Source organism: Dromiciops gliroides, chromosome 4 (assembly GCF_019393635.1).
Source record: "Dromiciops gliroides isolate mDroGli1 chromosome 4, mDroGli1.pri, whole genome shotgun sequence".
Lineage (NCBI taxonomy): Eukaryota > Metazoa > Chordata > Mammalia > Microbiotheria > Microbiotheriidae > Dromiciops > Dromiciops gliroides.
The window spans coordinates 484497323-484517759 of NC_057864.1; the positions used below are offsets into that span (position 1 = coordinate 484497323).

Consider the following 20437-nt stretch of genomic DNA (forward strand, 5'->3'; position numbering starts at 1 on the left):
TCCTGAAACTCATGCCAAGCTTAATGCATGGAGCAGGTGACTGACAAGGGAATAGGGCATCTGGCCCTTTGGCCTCCCACCTGGGTAGTGAGCAGGTCATCACCACTTTCTCCTGCCATCCCTGATGGCTGGCAGCCCAGGATACAAGCCCATGCCTGCAAATCTGAAAACTGCTCCCTTTCCCAGAAGATACATTAAGATGCCATTCAGAATAGCAGTTTGCATTCCCTCTACAATTCCCTTATATACACCCTTCCCAAATGAAATACAAATACAATGTGTGTATTTTTCAAATTCACCATTTTTAAGTTTGATGGAACACGGGAGAAAGACTGAGTGTCCTAGAAAAAAGGAAAGAACCCTCTATCAGGAAAAACTGAAGAGAATGATAGCCAAGGATGGAGCCAACCTGATGAGAGGAGAGAATCTGCTGGCCTGAAACCCACAAAACACAGTCGGGAAGAGAACAGAGGAAAAGCAAGGTTCAGAGAGTCAGTGGGCCTAAGGCCAGAAACAAAGGTGCCACTGGAGACTGAGCAGCAGAGGATGGAAACCAAGGAGGGGAAGAGCAACATGAAAAAAACACCACAAAATAGATGCTCCGCTTTTCATTCTATCCAAGAATAAATTTGCAGAAACTGAGAGCAAAAGGCATAAAGGCCTTTGAAATGGGAGGTTCCACAGAGATTGTTTCTGAGCAGCAGCAAAGACAGGAAGAGAGAGAGAGAGATAGAGAAAGAGAGAGAGAAAGAGAGAGAGCGTGCGCAAGGGAGGGAGGGAGAGAACAAGAACATGAACTGAAGTGAAAGGGGGATAGAGAAGAAGTACAAGTTCCAGAAGTTACTCATGTAACCAAGGGGAAATGCTCAATTTGCCAGCTCATTAACAGTAAAAGATTCAAGTCAAGACAGGCAAGGAAATGAAAGAAGTTGAAGGAGCCAAAACATGACACAAAATCCAATAACATCAAAGACAGAGATAGAGCTATAGCCTAGAAATATGGCAGAGAAAGACCAAATCCAGGAACAAGGGGCATAAAGTAAAGGTCCTCTTCCAAAGACAAAAATACAGCAATCCCTCAAGATTCTTCCTAAACACTTTCCCCATGAGGAAAGAAATATTCAACAAAAATGATAAACAAGTGGAAAAGAATATTGTGGCCTCCCCCAATAAACTGTAAGGAGATGGCCTATGCACTGTCTAAGCCCTTCATGTCTTAAGAGATGGAGATCTTTGCCATGATCAAAAACATTAATCAGCTGGTAATAGGCCTCTCCCAATTAAGTTTAAGTTAGTCCTGGAGTGCCCAGTAGAAAGACTGTCACAAAGCCCACGCTCAAAGTGAATTGAGCTTCAGTAGGGCCTTCCAGAATATGCCCTTCACTGCCACCATCTCAGGATCACCTCAAAGCCATAGGAAGAGAAAGCCACCAGGGACTTTGGTAGAAGAGCCACTCTGTAAAAAATTAACTCAAAGTAAAAACATTCTTCTGGTCTACTGGCAATTAAAGAATACCTCTTAAATTCTTAGCTCATCCATCCTGCTCTCTTCCCACCACCACCACCAAAATTAGGGGAGACTCAAAAATAGAACAGCACCTATGCCTTCCACCACCAGAAGACAAGTTTGCCCCATCTGCAGGGCAGGCACAAGCCCACAAGGAGCCTCTAAGCTCATTCCCTTGGACAGCCCTACTACTTCAAGATGCTCAACCAAGTCTGCCATCCCATCCTGTTAGATATTGCCTCTATTTATGAAGATCCAACCCATATATGGCTACCCTGCATGTGTCCCTCATGCCAAGGTGTCTTCCCCTAAATTCAACATAAGGAGGGAGAAGAGAAAGACTGTGAACCGAGAGCCAATGTCGTGGAAGAAAATGGTAAGAGTATCCTTGAGAAGAGCTAATGCTAGCAACCAGTATCATTAGGAAAGGGTGGGATAACTGAATGAAATGAACTTTAGAGGTGAGGAAGTTTCTAAGACTGACAGAGCAAGAGTTTGGAAGTGTCCGTGGAAGGCAGGAAGCATTTGAACATTTCTCCTGTTTCTGTGAGTCAGGAGACCTGAAAGAAGAAAAGGCAAGCAACAGGGAGACTTAAAAAGGTTATGGTGTTACCACAGAAGAAGCCAGGTTCCAGTTAGTATAAGGGGATAGGAGGATTAAGAGAAACAGACTGAGGATGAACAGCAGTTTGTTGACAGTACAAGAGGTTTTCCAAAAGGCACAATATTAAAACAGGAGGCAAAGGGAGCCACGGTTAGACCCAATATTAACTGAGCATACTTGAAGATTAATGAAAAATGTACCTGAATATACATCAGTATTTACATTGCTTTAAATTTTCCCCTAAAATTTGAATCCCACTGAAATGCAATCTTCTTTCATATTTTTGCTTGGAAGAGGTTCTAGGGAGATGGCAAAGTGAAAGGTTACAGAGGAGCCGACTCCTCAATAATCCCTCAAAAAACAGCAAAAGAAATGCCAAAAGAAGCAAAACTACAAGGAATCCTCAAAAGAAAATGTTTAAAAACACTCAAAAATGAACGAGCCAAATACAGCTCCAACACAATGAAAAAATATTATGAATTTAAAAGAAACAGTGACAAAAACACCTGAAGAAAAATACCCTGAAACACCACCAAATGCAGCATCAGAAACAACATTAGAAGTTTAAATGTATAATAAATACGCTGAAGGAAACTTCCCATGACATGGCCTACAAGTTTGAGACATCGTGTCCAGCTTTCATGACCTCTCCGGCTTCTCCAAAATGGGAATTACACACAAGAAAAGGCCATTTCAGCTGTCTCCATGATATCGCTGTCTCCACTAAGAACCCAAACACGGTAAAACCCTGATGAACTAACAACAGGGAAGAAGTTCGAACCCACTCAGTACCCACTCTGGCCACGACATTCTGACAGTAAGACGGTACAAGCCAACCGAGGGGCTGGCAAAAGATCTCAATTCTCCAAACCCCTCCTCCCAGTGCCATGGCAATGAGAATGGCAGAAGCTTGCTCCAGTAGGAAAGCAGCAGCACCAGCATTCTGTATCAGAACAGAGCTCAGCCAGTGAAAAAGATGGTGGGAACTGGGATAAGACATGGGTGTACAAGGCTGGGTGGCACTTCACTAAGCCCCAAGGAAAAGAACTTAGCAACTGGCTGGGGTCAGTTCTGTCCCCCGGAAGTCCCTGGGGAAGAGAGTGAAGCTGATGAACTATTAATTGCCTAGTATAGGAGACAGAGATGGCTTTGAGATAGAGCCCTGAAGAAAACTACCATCAAAAGAGAGGGAGTCAGAAAGTGAGCAGTAAAGGAAAATACAGCTTGGTCTCCACTAGAGTGAATAATTAATCACCTGAAGTGGTCACAGGAACTCAAAATCATACTATTCAAATTTATAATAATGTAAAATATGGTAAGTGCTTCCAGGCAAATGGAAATATGTAGTGCAAGTTCAAATACTGCAACCCTTTCCAAGGATTCATTATTCACATTAATTGGGATCTAGCTGTAAGGAAAAAAAGAATAAAATTACCAAAGATCTTTGGAAGAAAAAAACTTAATTAAGACCCTTGAGCATATTCAGATAAACCAACAGTGGAGATATTAATAACAAAAGAGGATATGGTCTAATTAGGTAAGAGAGTTCAGATGTTTATGAATAAATATTGCAAGGCAGAGAGAAATGAATCAACACCTGATGAGGCAGAGGGCCCTGTGAATACCAAAGGGGGCTTGGAACCACAGCCAGCTAAAATTTGTGAAAGCACAATTTATAGCCAGCACAACAGAAACAACTGGCAGGATAGAAACACTTAGATTCACGGTAGCAAGTTTCACCAGATGAAAAAAGAGAGAACAACTGACTGGGAATGCAAGTACACAGAAGTGGAAGATAATCTGGAAGAACAAAGGTGAAAAGGAATAATCTTAAAAAAAAAAAGTATGATCTCCATAAAAGCAAAAATATTGACCTTGAAGATAACTTGCATAGAAACAACTTAAGGACTATAGATTTTCTAAAAGAACAAGATAATTAGTTTAAACCTGAACACTGTAAAGCAAGAAATAATAAAAGAAAATTGCCTAGAACTTCTAAACACAGAAAACAAAATGCCAATCAAATGAATCTAGAAATTGCTCTCAGAAAAAAAAAAATCTTATTCTGTAAATTCCAAGACACAGTGGTTAAATTTAACAATTCCATTGACAAAATAAATCTACAAGCAGCCAAGAGAAAAACCTTCAAATATAAAGGAAAGAAAATCTGAATAACAAAAGACTATTCTGTACCCACAAGAAACTGTATAAGTGGAATAATTTCTTCCCAAAAGCAAATGCAACCTAAAGTGACCTACCCTGCAAATCTGAGACTAACCATTAATGAAAAACGATGAATATTCAATTTTAAAAGAGGCTTTCAAAACCCAGCTAGGAAGAAAACCAGAACTACAGAAATTATTTGCTTCTCAAGAAAAACAAAAAGAGTAAACAACTAGAGCAATCAAGAGCACTGACAAAAATAAGGACAGAAAAACCATAAAGAGAGTTCTTTCTAATGCACACCAAGAGACAAGCGTGAAAGCAGAGAGGTCAAAAGGAAGTGACATCAGAGAAACAACCCGAAACATCGGGGACTAACCCTCACAACATCCCACCTGCAGGTGAATCAATGTTTTCATGGGCCGGAATTAAAGAACAGGAGGAGAAAAGGAGGAAGAAGAAACAGGGGAATATGTGAAAGACCCTAATAAAGTCCAAGGCTAACACTGAATGAAAAATAACTCTTGTAGGGGGTCTCAGGAAGAAGAAAGCCTCCGGGAGAATGGGGGGAAGGCAAAAGGAGGGCACCACAAAAGAGAAAGAAAAGGGAAAAACTTGTTTCAACTGAGGAGTCGAATGCTCCCCTAGGAGAAGAAAACAGTCTATAATGGAATATTGAGATCTTGGGATGAATCATCTTCAAGGATTCTGACGCTCAGAGAGACCACTTATCCTGTAGAAGGGGAATCAGAATTCCTGGGAGCAATGAATGACTGGGAGGGCGTGGACCTAGAGAAGATATTGCAAGGCAAGTGAGGAAAAAAGACCAAGGGGAAGCAGATGTAGATAGTGAACTGAACAATTAGGGACACAGCAAAATTTCATACTAGGGGGCAATATTCGCTCTCTCACCTACTGAAGTACAAAAAAAGAAAGGGCAAGATCTACAAGATAATAATGTAGAAACTATTTAGAAAGAATGCAAAATAGCCTTGATGAATACAGAGTAAAAAGACATACTAAAGAAGTATAAGGTCATGAATCAAAGAATAAACATCTACAAAAGAGAGAGGATAAATAATGAAGAAAATGAGAAAAAGAAATCCTTTTTAGAAAAAGGCACAGAAAATGAAATTTTAACTAATGAACAAAATCAGCTGAATGGAAAGGGAAAACAGGGATTTTATTTAACTACCCAAATGAGTAAGGAGGAAAAGAGGGAAGAATCAAATAGCCACATAAAAGCAAGAAAGAAAAAGGAATGAATAAGTGAAACTCCAAAACTAGGATTGAGGGTGAGGTGAAGAAAGCTGGTTGAATGGGTTGCCTTAAAGAAAAGTAAGCTAAAATAACTGGAAAAACATAGTTCTGTACACTTAGAAAGAGGGAGAAAATCTTAATTTGGGGGGAAAAAGGGTATTAGAGATAAATGAAGGAAAATATAAACCTAACAAGAGAGAATTAGAAACAGTGGAACTCAATAATTAGAAAACATAAATTACAGAAAAAAAAGAACTCCCTATTTGATAAAAACTGCTGGGAAACCTGGAAAGCAGTCTGGCAAAAAAAAAAAAAAAAACTAGTTTAAAACCAACATCTCACAACCTATACTAAGACAAGCTTTCAATAGGTACATAATTTAGACTTAAAGGGTGATATTATAAACATATTAGAGGAGTATGTAAGAAATTACCAGTCAGATCTTTAGAAAGGGGAAGGGTCGTGACCAAACAAGAAATAAAAAGATCCAAAGAAGAGAAAATGGACAATTACATGAAATGTCAAAGTTTATGCACAAATAAAATAAATGCCATTAAAATTAGAAGAGAAGAAATTGTGAAAAGCAAATTGCAGCAAGTTCTTCTGACGAGCATCTCATTTCTAAGAACTATAGATGATAGACAGACTGACAGACAGATTGATATGAAACCGATTCAAACTTAGTAAGAGCTATTTCCCAGCTGATAAATGGTCAAAGGATATGAATGTACAATTTCAGAGGAAGAAATCAAAGGTAGCAATAGACATTTTTTAAAATGTTCTAAATCACTAAGAATTAGAAAAATGCAAATTAAAGCTTCTCTTAGGATCTACCTCAAATCCATTAGATTGGCAAAGATGACAAAAAAGAGAAATGACAAATGCTGGAAGGACTATGAGAAAATAGACGCATTCTTACATTGTTGGTGGAGCAGGCCCAGGCGTTCTGAAAAGCAGTTTGGAACAATGCCCAAAAAGCTATTAAACTATACGTACCCTTGAACCCATCCTTACCACCACTAGGTCTAGACCCAAAGAGATCAAAGTTAGAGGAGAAGGATACATATGTACAAAAATATTTGTAGCATCTCTTTTTTTGATGCCAAAGAATGGGAAATTGAAGGAATGTCCATCAATTCTGGAATAGATGAACAATGCAAAAATCAAAAATGAATGTTGCAAAACTATAGAGAATTAGGATGGCTGAAAGGAAGGGATATGAGAAGATACTGCTACCACCATTGCAGAGGCAAGAGGTACAAACGTGTTATATATCGCATATATCTTCAGACTTTTTCAGTGTATTGATCAGTTATGCTTATTGTTTTTCCTCATTTCATCTTTTAAAAAAATAGTATTTGTATAAGGGATTGTTCTCTGAGAGGGTTGAGGGAATAGGGAGGAATACTGGGAGAAATCTATGATAGCATAAAAAAGACCAATAAAAACATTTTAAAATAATAATTAAATATGACAGAATTAATGGAAGAAATTAAATTAATAAGAATGTCATAATGTAAAATAAAGAAGTAATTGAGGTGCAGCTAGGTGGCATAGTGGATAAAGCACTGGCCTTGGATTCAGGAGGACCTGAGTTCAAATCCAGCCTCAGACACTTGACACTAGCTGTGTGACCCTGGCCAAGTCCCTTAACCCTCATTGGCCTGCCAAAAAAAAAAAAAAAGACAAAGAAGTAATTGAGTGTAGGTAAGGAATTCAGGACAAATTGATGATGAGAATTTATAGCTATTCATAGAAAATATAATCACAATGAAACTTGATTTTAAAAAACAATTATTTTACTGGAGGTCAGATAGAAGCAAACAAAAAAAATCTACTAAACTAGGGGGCAGCTAGGTGGCGTAGTGGATAAAGCACTGGTCCTGGATTCAGGAGTACCTGAGTTCAAATCCAGCCTCAGACACTTGACAGTTACTAGCTGTGTGACCCTGGGCAAGTCACTTAACCCCCATAGCCCCGCCCCCCCCAAAATCTACCAAACTAGAAGAAAATGAAAGAAACAGATACATAAATAGCATATTCATAACGTAAAGGAAATAAAATTTAAGGATTATCAGGCATCCCAATATCTCTGAAGGAAAATAATTTGAAGATGATTCTTTAGGAAACTAAACAAGAAAATTTCCCAGAATTATTGAAAAGAATAGGGGCATCTAGATGGTGTGGTGGATAGAGCACCGGCCGTGGAGTCAGGAGGACCTGAGTTCAAATCCGGCCTCAGACACTTAACACTTACTAGCTGTGTGACCTTGGGCAAGTCACTTAACCCCAATTGCCTCACCACAAAAAGAAAAGAAAAGAATAAACAGATTCTAGATTGAGAGACTTCACAGGGCACCAGTAGGATAAACCTGAATTCATATCCGCTAGAACCAATCCTGGCAAATTTTGGCCTGGGCTTAGAATCAATCAGAAGGGGTTTCTCCGGTGAAAAGCAAAATCAAAGATGACCAGATAAAAAAACAGACATATCAAGGAATCAAGGGACGATTAAAGTTTAAATTAACCAACTAGATATCAGGACAGACATATAAAAGAAATAAAGGGAGATAAAATTCTATGGCAGGAACATCAATTAGGCATATCTACCACCTAGCCGGCCCTAGGAGACAAAGATAACCCCCCAGGTAAGCACCATCATTTCAAAAAACTCCCCCTTGACTCTCTGTTAGGGCAAATCCAGGATAACAAGGCCCTGGGGCTTTGTAGAGGACCAAGAGCTCCCATGACAGGCCTCCTTGTGGCCCCACACTGAGCAGGATGCTGAGAAGGGCCACTCCACTAGAGATCGGACACTGACCCTGTTAAATACTGTGGGAAACTTTCAAAAGCAAGAAATTATCTTCCATAATCTACTCTAAACTAGGGGTGTGGGAAAGAGGAAAAACAGAAGCTTCTAACATTCCTCAAGGAAAAGATATCTCATTCCAGGGAGGTTTAAACAAAAATGATCCCTGGAAGAACTTGAGTGTAAAAATTCCTATTTATTTCTGACCAACTTGGCAGGAGCAGAAAGATTTCTTTACGAGTACCAGAGGCTCTATCCCCAAGGGCTTCACAGAGGAAGCTCTCTGCCATCTAACCACTCAGAGATTCGAGCACAGTGCTTTGCATATAGGAAGCATTTAATAAATTCTTTATTAATTCATTCATTTAGCTACAAGAGAAGAAAATAAAGCCCCCTCTCCCTCCTAGAAGGAATTCCAATTAATGCAAGCTGCTGTTCAAGACCACCATGTGGTGTTCAAGACCACTGTAGCAGCCCCAAGATAAGAGCGGGCTGACAAAGGTTCCAGTTCAAGAAAGGAGTGAATTTTCAGGATCACCAGCCCCTACCTCTGAAAGCCTTGACTGGGGCCTTCTCCTTTAAGCTGGCTTCCTTACTTCTCAGTACACTGAAACCAGAGAGAGTACATGCAAAAAGGCCGAAGGCAAGGTGCAAGAAGAAGAGGTCACTGAAGGTCTTGGAGAGGGACCATGAGTGAGTAGAGAAAGTGGTACGTTAGAGAACTTCGGATGAGTGGGTGATGAGGAAATGAATGTAACAAGTGCCAGAAAAAGAAGAAAACAGACCATTTCTCTAGCACCTACAATGTACCAAGCGCTGGGCTAAAGACTTGACAGATATCATCTGACTTGATTCTCATGTGGGAGGCTTGAACAAATTCTGATAAGCATCTTCTGAAGTTTTTTTCTGTTATTTCTACAGGGCTATTATTTCCCCATAAAACATAGACCTGATCACAGTGCTCGCCATATTGGGGCACATGCACCCATTAGGGTCATGAAGGGATCCACGGGGGGTATGGTAATAAAATATTGGGACTTGCAGTTTTATCTATTTTCCTCTAAAAAACAAGAAAGAAGCTAAGCTTTCCTAGACAGATGGCCACTGACCCCATCATTCAATCCATATATCAGTTAGTCATGTGTCACCTAAGAGAGGGAAAGCATCCTGAAAAAAGTTGACAATGATGCCCTCAGTCATTCATTCACTGTCAGATTTTTTTCAATATATTGCTGGATTTTACTGAATTTTTCTCTTTTTTCTTTTTACTTTTAAAAAACTCTGACGGGGCAGCTAGGTGGCGCAGTGGATAGAGCACTGGAGTTGGATTCAGGAGTACCTGAGTTCAAATCCAACCTCAGACACTTGACACTTACTAGCTGTGTGACCCTGGGCAAGTCACTTAACCCCAACTGCCTCACAAAAAACAAAAAACAAAACAAACAAAAAAACTCTTATAATGGATGGCTCTCTGGAAGAGGAGGGAATGAGAGGGATAATCTAAAAGGAGATACCTAAAAGATGTAAAAGCAAAAGACATCAAGACAAAACTATTTTTAAAAGCACAACACACTTTCCTGAACATGATTACTGTGTGCGGATTTGTTTTGCGTTACAAGAAAAGAGAGGAGAGGAGGAAAGGGTTAAGCAATAGTGATGACAAAAAAAAATCACTGAAATCCTGGGATATCAGTGGACACAGTTAAAGGAGAATTCATGCACTGGAGGAAACATGACAGGAAGGACAGTCAAGATACAAAAACAAACACAGATGACAAATTAGCTGAAAAGGCCTGGGAAGCAGCATGGATACAAGTGATCAATTCTGAGGACAGCTCACAAAGATGGAACTTCAGAATGTTGGCGTTACAAAAATGAACCTCCAACACTATAAAGAACCTGTCTACTCTAAGTCATTTCAGGAAAATACAAGCAAACCTCCCAGAAGTGTGCAAAACAAGAACATTCACTACTCCAAATCAACAGAATTCACAGAGGCAGCCCTAGGAAGAGAAAAGACAGGTGCCCTTGGAGACAGAAATACCTGGGTTTTAAGTCCTGCTCATGTGCCATAGTAAGAGAGTGTGACATAAAGAGAGCACATGGATTTTAGTTATAAACTTATTCTAACTAAAAAAAAAAATCTGGAACTATAATGATGTTCTCTGACAATGTGCAATTCCAACTGTGAAATATTAAGTACGATCGACAAAGAAACCATGTCATGCTCATAGTGCCATAGTAAGAGAGTGTGACATAAAGAGAGCACATGGATTTTAGTTATATAAACTAAATTTATTTTTAGACCACACCTGTGATTTCATCAGTGTAAGGACCACCCAGTGAGGAAAGTTCTTCAACCAAAACAGATGGGCAACTGTTCTCTAATAGTCCCAAAAAGCTGCTTGTGGCACTGAAAGGTTATATGACTTTCCCATGTCACAAAGCAAGTATCTATCAGTGGCAGAACCAAAATCCAAGTTTTCCTCACCCTAAGACTTATTCTCTAGCCACTACAAAACAGTCCTACTCAAGCTAAATAATGATTCAAGTTAAATTTATGCAAGAAAAGGTAGCAATTCTATAAAGATGTGTGTATAATATGCATGTACATGAAACATACATGCATCTATGTGTGTGCACGTCCCCTTACAGGTTACAAAATCTCACTGCACTATAGGTACCCATTACACTGGTCCCCCTTTACAGACAATGAACTGCAGCTCAGAAAGGGTGAAATATCTTGACCAGGGTCATACACATAACAAGTGGCAGAGAAAGGTCTAGAATTCGAGCCTTGCTGATTGCAAATCTACCACTCTTCCCTTATGCTGGGCAATCTCACCATATAACAAAACAAAAAGGTAAAAGCAGACTTTGATACACGGCCAACGAAAGGAGAAAGATCAATAATCAATGCGTTAAGTGCTTTGCTCTGTATTGCCTTGCTATCTTTTATCAGGTATAATCATTAGGATAAGAAATAACTGTGATTTATAGTAAGAGCATGTTAAAAAACAAACGACTGTGAGTAACAGGGAAATTCCTGTTTTAGTTAACCTCAGAAGTGTAACTAAATCATTATGAAGTGTGTGAGTATTAACAATCATACCCATATATTCACCCTGATATTAAAATGTAGTTGTTTACTCCGATTTCTTGAGAAAAGAGACCTCCCTTTTCCCAAGAGCCTAATGGAAGAACAAATTTATGTAATAGCAGGACTTTTTTCTTACTAGACAGGAACTAAGAAAACTATAAATACTTGTAAATTCTGTATCTCAGGGTCTTAGACTGTACTGCGCAGACTGTTGACCCGACCTTTGCTTCAGAGAGGCTTCCTGGTTTCTTTTTTACATCAAAACACAATCAAACAAAAGGATAAATAAGTATAGTGTATATGCCAGATGTCAACCAAGACCCTAAATGCCCCCAGGGTGGGCACTGATGTCTCTTTCACCAGGTATGACATTCCCTTTGATAAAGTCAATCCCTTCCTGACTTCTCACCTTATCATCATCTGACATAACACTGCCCCATTAAAACAATAACAAAGACAAAGAAACAGGACTCATTTCACATGTCCTTAGACTTGGCCTTGAAGGCAGCAAGGTGCAGACACAAGAAGTGCGGGGAGGCTCTGACCAACAGGGAATCCCATGTATCATAGAATCATGCAGCCCTGAGGACAGCAATGCCTTGACACAGCAGCCCAGATCCAAAATGGTGGGGCTGCCTGGGAGTGAGAGCATCAGCAGAGGGACAGTGACAGATGAAAGGGAAGTTCTTGGACCACATCTTCTAAAAGTAGAAGAGGAGTTTCTGGACCACACAAGAAATAAGAAGCAGCAATGAATAGAACTAGAGTAGCAATGAACAAGCTGAGGCCTTCCCTTCGTGTGAGCTACAGACACTTTGCAGGTTCAATAAAGGGGGTTCCACTCTCCAGCCAAGCCAAGAATGTTTCCCTGCACTGGGGGAGTGGGACACTGCAGACCCAGCGTAGCGCTAGAAATCCAGGGGAGCTGGAGCAGCTCCTGCAAAGAAAAGATGAGCTTGTGGATTCCCAAGAAACGCCAAGCTTGTCCTTTCTTGGGGGCTCAGAAAAGAAGGAGATCAAGCCCAAACAGTGCCACAAATCCAAAAGACTGTACAGGTCACTCACTGGAGAGGCATATGAACCTCTGCCCAGCTCTTCTCTGTATTATCATGGATTCTGTGTGTCATGCCTTCTTGGTGTGGGGCTGTAGCTACATGTCAGTCAAAGAAGCCACATTCTTATGTCCCTGGGAAAACCCTCAGCAGAAAGATGAGCCCCCAGTGTGACTGTAGAAAAGAGCCACAAGATGAGCCAAGTTCATGAGGACCAAGACTAGCTTAGCCTGCAGGCGACAAAGTGAAAGAAAGTACACACTTGAACAGTTGAAAAAATGGGACTTAAGAGACTTACAGAGAGAACTCAGTAAAGGCAGGGAACAGCTTTTAAATACACACGGAAACATCACAAACATCAGCCTTGTGTCAGGTCACCGTGTGGAAAGGCACAGATTTATACACTACACAAATAAGCGTGCTTCAGTAAACCAAAAGCAAGAATAATCATGCACTCAAAAGGTGCCAACCTATAGGGAAATTAAACAACAATGCCTGCATGAAAGAGAAGTTACAGCAGAATAACAGATTACCCCAAAGTTCACAACAGCATCAACACTGTCCATCACCGAAGCTGTACGCAGGAGCCAACCGACAGACCTGAATAACTGTATTAACGAGGAAAAAAGAGAGATTCAATGAGCCAAGTCTGTATTTAAAGAAATGAGAAAATTAAGATAAATCTTTTGAAACACTACATGGATAAAGAGGCAGATGGGTGGCAGTAGATAGTGTTGGTCCTGGAGTCTGGAAGACCCGAGTTCAAATCTGGCCTCGGACACTTACTAGCTATGTGACCCTGGACAAGTCATTTAAACTGTTTGTCCCAGTTTCCTCATCTGTAAGATAGTGATAGCAGCATTTTCCTTGAAGAACAGATGGGATGATATGTGGAGACTCCTTAGTACAGTAAGTGGCCCCTAGTCAGCCTTATACAAATCCAAGTTAGGAATAGGAGCAGCAGCGGCAATGCAATAAAGCAGAAATAAGATGCTAAAGTAAAGAGAAATTCTTAAATCAAGATAAAAACAAATTTAATAAGATATAAAGTTTAAAACTGATGACAAATAAATTTGTATGAAGACTGATGATTAAAAATGTTTAATTTAGGGGCAGCTAGGTGGCACAGTGGATAAAGCACCGGCCCTGGATTCAGGAGGACCTGAGTTCAAATCCAACCTCAGACACTTGACACTTACTAGCTGTGTGACCCTGGGCAAGTCACTTAACCCCCACTGCCCCACAAAAAAAAAAGTTTCATTTTTAATAGAGAAAAATTTAAATGAACACACAAGAAATTATGAAAACTGAGATTTATCTTGCACTATGTTAAAGCAAGAAAACTGATTATCTAAAAGAAATGAATAAATATCTACAAAAATATAAACTATGAAATGACAAAGCAGAAAAGAGGACAAATGCAGAAAGAAATCAGTTAAACTATTAATGGACTATCACATAAAGAATTATCAGGACCAGATGGATTAAAAATGAATTATTTCAAATATTCAAAGACTATTTTCAAGTATTGAAAAATTATTAGTACTGTACCTAATTCTTTCTATGGTTTTGGTCCTCAACCCCATTAAATATAAAGCTGAAAAAAATTAAGATAAAAGATATACTTAATAGATCTCTATGTACAAATACTGAATTAAACACCACCCAAAAATTAGAGAATTATGTCAAAAAACATCATTCATTTTGATCAAGTCAGGTTTATATCAAGAATTTTAGAATGTTTTAATGTTGGGAGTGTAACAAATAATAAACATCAAAGCCCTGTGATTTCATCAACTCAGGAGCCCACAGTAAAAGGAAATCCCACCACCACCACCACGCACCTTCTGCCATCTCTCTTAAGTGGCTTGGCCCAGGCACCCAAGCAGCAAATGAATTGGAACCAAGGTTGCCCTGGCCCCAGCACTCTATCCACCACACCACAGTGCTGGACATAAAATCACACCAAGAAAAAGTTAAATCAGCGTAGAATTTTATGAAAAGATACAAAAGCAGCCTCTGATAAAGGACAGCAACTTGTGACCTTCAAAGGCACGCATACACATGAGCACATATAACAACAGAAGGACTTTTCTTAGCATGATAAAAATGATCAAGATTCTCTATCTGAAGCCAAGAGTTACCATTCTACGGAATGGAATTCAGGATTGGAAGGGGCTTCAGCAGCCTCCAAGTATACCCAATCCCCAAACAAGGATGCCCACAATAATATCTGCAGCTTGAATCCAAGCCATGAGCTGGCCCAGTGCCAATGACAAGGAAGTTCTTCCTGACATCAAGTCTACCCTGGCTCCTTTGCTCCTTTCCCCCACTGCTCCTAGTTCTGCCCACAAACCAGGTCCAACCCCTTTTCCCCATGACAGCCCTCTGACGCCCGACCCCAAGGCCTCTCTTCTCTCATGGCGAACATCCCTCTTTCCTCTAACCTACCCTACCATGACACAGAATCGAGGCTATTCACCAGCCTGGCCAATCCTCTCCGTACATCCTGGCATTTGTCAACGTCATTCCTAAATTATGATACCTTCAACTTCCTTATTCCCGGCAGCTCTGCCCCTCTGAAGGCAGGCCCAAGACCCATTAGCTTTTGGATGCCATACCACCTTGCTGACTCATAATGAGTTAGTAGCCCACTAAGTCGCCCCTGATCTTCAGACAAACTACCTCCCCTGTTCTCCACCTGATTCCAAGGGTTTGTATTTACCCATAGTGAATGTCATCTCACCCCAACACGCCCGCCCTCTAACCTTCTGGTGCCTCCTGCTTCCTGCTTCTTGTGTTGTTATTATCGATCCCTCCCAGCTGTGGGTCCTCTTCAAACTGAACGAGCACGAACTCTGTTTAAAGCAGAGCTGTCCAGTGGCCCCATGACAATGAGACATTGTTTTAGAAATGTCAGCAGTGGCAATAAGAGCTATAAAAAATTTAGGGAGTAAGCACTGGTAAGGAGAGTCTTAGCAAATATCTCTATTTGTAGATGATATCAAATCGTCATTCAATAAGCACCTACTATGTGTCAGGCACATACAAAAATGAAATGATCCTTGCTTTGGGGACAGTCCGAATTCTTTTTTTTTTTGGTGAGGCAATTGGGGTTAAGTGACTTGCCCAGGGTCACACAGCCAGTAAGTGTTAAGTGTCTGAGGTCGGATTTGAACTCAGGTCTTCCTGACTCCAGAGCCGGTGCTCTATCCACTGCGCCATCTAGCTGCCCCCACTGGCCTGAATTCTAACAGGAAGATGTGTCCAAAGCAGAAACGAAGTAACCTTGCACAGGGAGGAACCAGATGGGGAAGGGACCAAGAAAGACTTTGAATAGAAGAAGGCAGCTTGAACTGAGTCTCAAAAGAAGCTGTAAGCGAGGAGAGAGAGCTTTGCAGCACGGAAAACAGACACTGAAAAGGTAAAATCATGGAGCTAGGAGATAAGTGTCATGCTGAAGAGACATAAATGTGACTGGACTACAGAGTCTGGGGAAGGCAGGAATCTAGAAGAAGCCTGGAAAGGTAAGAAAGGTCCAGCTGTGAACACCAAACCAAAGAGCTTCTATTTGATCCCAGAAGGAGTGGGGAGCCCCTGGGATTTACTGAATGGGGGGGTCGAGACCTCCTCAGATTTATGCTTTAGGGAAAATTCCTCTGTCAGCTGTGTGAAGGCCAGCCAGCCAGGAAGCTGGAGGCATGAGGAAGGTGTGAGCTGAACTGAACAGAGGGCTATGTGAGTGAAGGGAAGGGAACAGGGAAGAGACACCTTAGCTACGGAAAACACAATCCGACAACTAAGAGATAAGGGGAGTGAGCCAGGAGGCAAGGATGACCCCAAGGCTGAACAACCTTGCTGATGAGGGTGGTGGTGTCCTCAAGAGAAATAGCAAAGTTGTGTAGGGGGTGAAGGGAGAGAGGTGAGGTGACCTGCAGGGCACCTAACTATAAACATCCACAGTTAACTGGCAACCTGAGGCTAGACCCCTGGGGAACATCAAGGGCAGAAAGCTGGGAGTCAGTCATCTGTGCAGGGATGATAGTGGACCCTGGGGGTCATCAGGGGACTGAAGGGAGTGGGCAAAGCATCAAACAAGAATGAGCAAAGGAAAGGGAGGAAAAGCCAAATACACAAGAGCAGAAACAAGAAAAAGGAGGGTCACCAAAATCCAGAGAGAAGGAACTATATGAGATAAAATAGTTCTGGGTCCAAAGTTTGTTGTAAGGGAGGGTCAAAAACAAAAGGCTTTAATGAAACATGCTTTAAAGGCAAAGAAGGACCGCATCCTGGTCACACGGGAAATACAGGCAGATGGAAAGAGACCACAAGATGGAGCGACTGCTGATTGGAAACATGGGCTGCAGGAAAGTGAGGAGTCTCTTGAGATTACGAACCTGAGAGGCTACAACAGAAGAGAGGGTTTGGGAGGAAAGACAATGAATTCGGTTTTAGATATGATGAGTTTCAGTTTGACACGTCCAACAGCCAAATGGTGATAAAGGGATGAAGGCCTACAAAGAGCCTAGTGCGGCGAGTGCCTGCATAGAGAAAACAATAAAAGTGCAAGGAGCTGATGTGGCCACCAAGAAAGAGGATGGAAAGGAAGGAGAAAAAAGGGCCCAGGACCCAGGCAGGGGAACAGTCAGGTTTAAGGGGTGCGATATGGATGATGAAGTCAGATGGATAGCAAGCAGGTGAACAAGGCCTGAAGAATGACACAAAAACCCAGAGAGGAGAAAAGATCATGGGCCCCTGGGGGCAGCTGTGCAAAGGCCCAAAAACTGGAAATGGGATGTGCTATCTCCGGGAAAGGCCAGTGGGCCCATGCCCCTCAAAGCCAGAGACAAGGATGGGAAGCAAGCTGCCCAAGGCAGTTTGGAAGCCAACTGTCAAGGGCCCCAAAAGGCAAACTCCAAAGGACTGAACATTATCCTTGACCACTAGGATATAATGGATCCCCTGCAGCAGGAGAACGACATTCCAGCCTCACATTTCCTAGTGTGAGAAAATCATGGGATTTGGCAGATACTCAAAGGCCCACCTGGAGACTAACCTTAACCGACTGAATTAAGTGAGTGATTGACTTTGCTGAGGAGCCTACTTCAAGTTAATTAGACTGGAGCCACATCTGGCCGCCCTTAAGAAGGTTTTGTTCTCAGAAGCTGAGGACTTGGAACTCAACGCAAGACCACCTTCAAGTCCAGTGAACCAATGGATTTGGGTGATGCCAACCAATCAGCTTGCAGCAGTGTGTAAGGACCGCCTCTGCTCCAGACCTATAAAAAGCTTCCACACTCAGTCTGAGAGAGTTTGTGGTTGAAGCCGGCTCGTGGCGGAGGACTTGAGGAAGAACCCGACCAGGCCGGAACTCTAGGCTAGAGAGGCCTTCTCTTACCTCTACTTGGGTTTTTTCTAAGATATAGTACGCTTTAATAAGTGCTTAATGCCCAAAGACTGGTGCTAAAGCTTCTAATTTCAGGCGACCACACAATGAGATGGTAGGATAACAGAATGCTAATTTAGAGCTGGAAAGGACCCGAGAGATCCCTCAATCCCCCATCTTACAGATGAGAAAACTGAGACCCAAGAAGATGAAGTGAAAGAGCTGGGTCCAGGCCCAGGTTCCCTGGTCCCAAGCAGCCATTCCTTTCATATCCCCATCACCTCCCCACCCCCTTCCCATCAGAGGATCAGAAAGGGAAGAAGAGACTGGGGACTGTAGGAGCAGGTAGGAAGCTCCGCTGCAGCACAGGCAAGAGGCAAAGCTGACCACAACTGGGATTCCCTAAAACTCTGATCACAGAAATGCACATTAAAACAATTATATATATATATATATGTTTGTATATATACAAAGGAATATTGTGGTATCCTAAAACATTACCAATTTATTTACACAAATAAATACTTAAAAACTCATTTGATTGGGTTATTGGGTTTTTATGTTGATTGGGTTATTGGGTTTGTTTTTTTTTATGTTATTGGTTTTTTGGTGAGGCAATTAGGGTTAAATGACTTGCCCAGGGTCATACAGCTAGTAAGTGTCAAGTGTCTGAGGCTGGATTTGAACTCAGGTCCTCCTGAATCCAAGGCCAGTGCTCTATCCAATGAGCCAACTAGCTGCCCCAAAAACTCATTTGAAATGAAACAAAGCAAACAAAATAGAATATGCATGCTGACTTATTGTCATAAATAAAAAAAACATCAAGAAAATCTGATACAGAGGACTTCCGGGGCAGAGCCAAGATAGCAGTGGAAAGACAGTGAACTCTCGAACTCATGACACGATAACTCCAAAAAACATCCAAATAATGCCAAAGGACAATTCCTGGAGCAGCAAAACCCACAGAAGAATGTGCTGAAATCATCTTCCAACCAAGGACGGCTTGGAAGGTCAGAAGGAGGGAGCTGCTGTGCTGAGACAGAAGCAGAGCCCCACCCCACAGTCACCCTGACACAGATGCAGTCCCAGAAAGGCCTCAGCAGAGAAGGAGACCCCCAGAGCCTCTGAATCAGCTGAAGCACCAGTGTCATCTGGAACTAAGCTCATAGTCTGGTGAGAGGGCTGAGCCCTGGGCAGGGGGGAGACTACAGGGGTCTATGCTGGTGCTGAGGTAGAACTTGGGTTTTTTACCCCTGATGGGAACCAGGAGGTAGGCTTGAGGAGCAGTGGCCCAGGCTGGGGAGGGGCACAGGCTCATAAGAGATAACAACCACAACACACAAAGCTGGTTGATTAGCAAGTTGGTCTGGGGTCATCTATGGACCAGGAAACAGGCCGGGCGAGGGAAGAACCTGATCCTCCTTAAATTATACCACCTCCTGAAGCTTGGGATAATGCAGCCTAGAAACAGTGCCCCACTTTAAAGATCTAAAAGTCAAGTAAAAGAAAGGCAAGATGAGCAGAGAAAGGTGAGGGCCATAGAAAGTTTCTTCAGTGATAAGGAAGATCGAGGCGCACCCTCAAGAGGAAGATGCCCCTATATCTAAAGCTTCCAAAAATACGAATGGGTCTCAGGCCATAGAGGTGCTCAAAAAGGACTTTGAAGATAAAGTTAGAGAAGTAGAGGAAAAAATGGAAAGAGAAATGAGGGTGATGCAGGAAAGACATGAGAAAAAAGTCAACAGCTTAAAAAGTCAAATTGGCCAAATGGAAAAGGAGGTACAAAAGCTCTCTGATGAAAATAACTGCCTAAGAATTAGGATTGAACAAATGGAAGCCAGTGACTTTATGAGAAACCAAGACACAATAAAGCAAGTCCAAATGAAAAAAAAAAAATAGAGGGCAATGTGAAATATCTTCTGGGAAAAACTGCTGACCTGGAAAATAGGTCCAGGAGGGATAATTTGAAAATTATTGGTCGAGGGATAATTTAAAAATTATTGATCTACAAGAAAATCTGATACATATACAAATCACAAAGGGACACAGAAAATTGATCCAACCATTCTGGAGAAAGGCTATAAAACTGTGCATACCCTTTGACCCAGCAATACCACTACTAGGCCTATATCCTAAAGAAATCACACAAAAAAAATTGGAAAAGGACCCATACGTACAAAAATATTTGTAGCTGTTCTATTTGTGGTGGCAAAGAATTGGGGATGCTCATCAATTGGGGAATGACTAAACAAATTGTGGTATATGATTGTGATGGAATACTATTGTGCTGTAAGAAATGATAAGAAGGCAGATTTCAGAAAAACCTGGAAAGACAAGTGCACTGATGCTGAGTGAAATGTGCAGAACCAAGAGAACATTGTACATAGTAACAACAATACTGTGTGATGATCAACTGTGATAGACTTAGCTCTTCTCAGCAATACAATGATCTGTAGGGGCCTAAAATTCTAGCTATGATGTCTAAAATCTAATGAGTGGTTGCCTTAAACTAGAAGCTTTAGCAAGACTTTAGACTTTTAAGTATTTATTAAAGTG

At 41.4% G+C, this 20437-nt stretch overlaps 1 protein-coding gene across 3 annotated transcripts in view; it reads right to left on the reverse strand.

Moving 5' to 3' along the window:
* Positions 1-20437, reverse strand: part of DIS3L2 (DIS3 like 3'-5' exoribonuclease 2) — a 334795-nt gene that overhangs the window by 295725 nt on the left and 18633 nt on the right. The gene's annotated exons all lie outside the window — the stretch shown is intronic.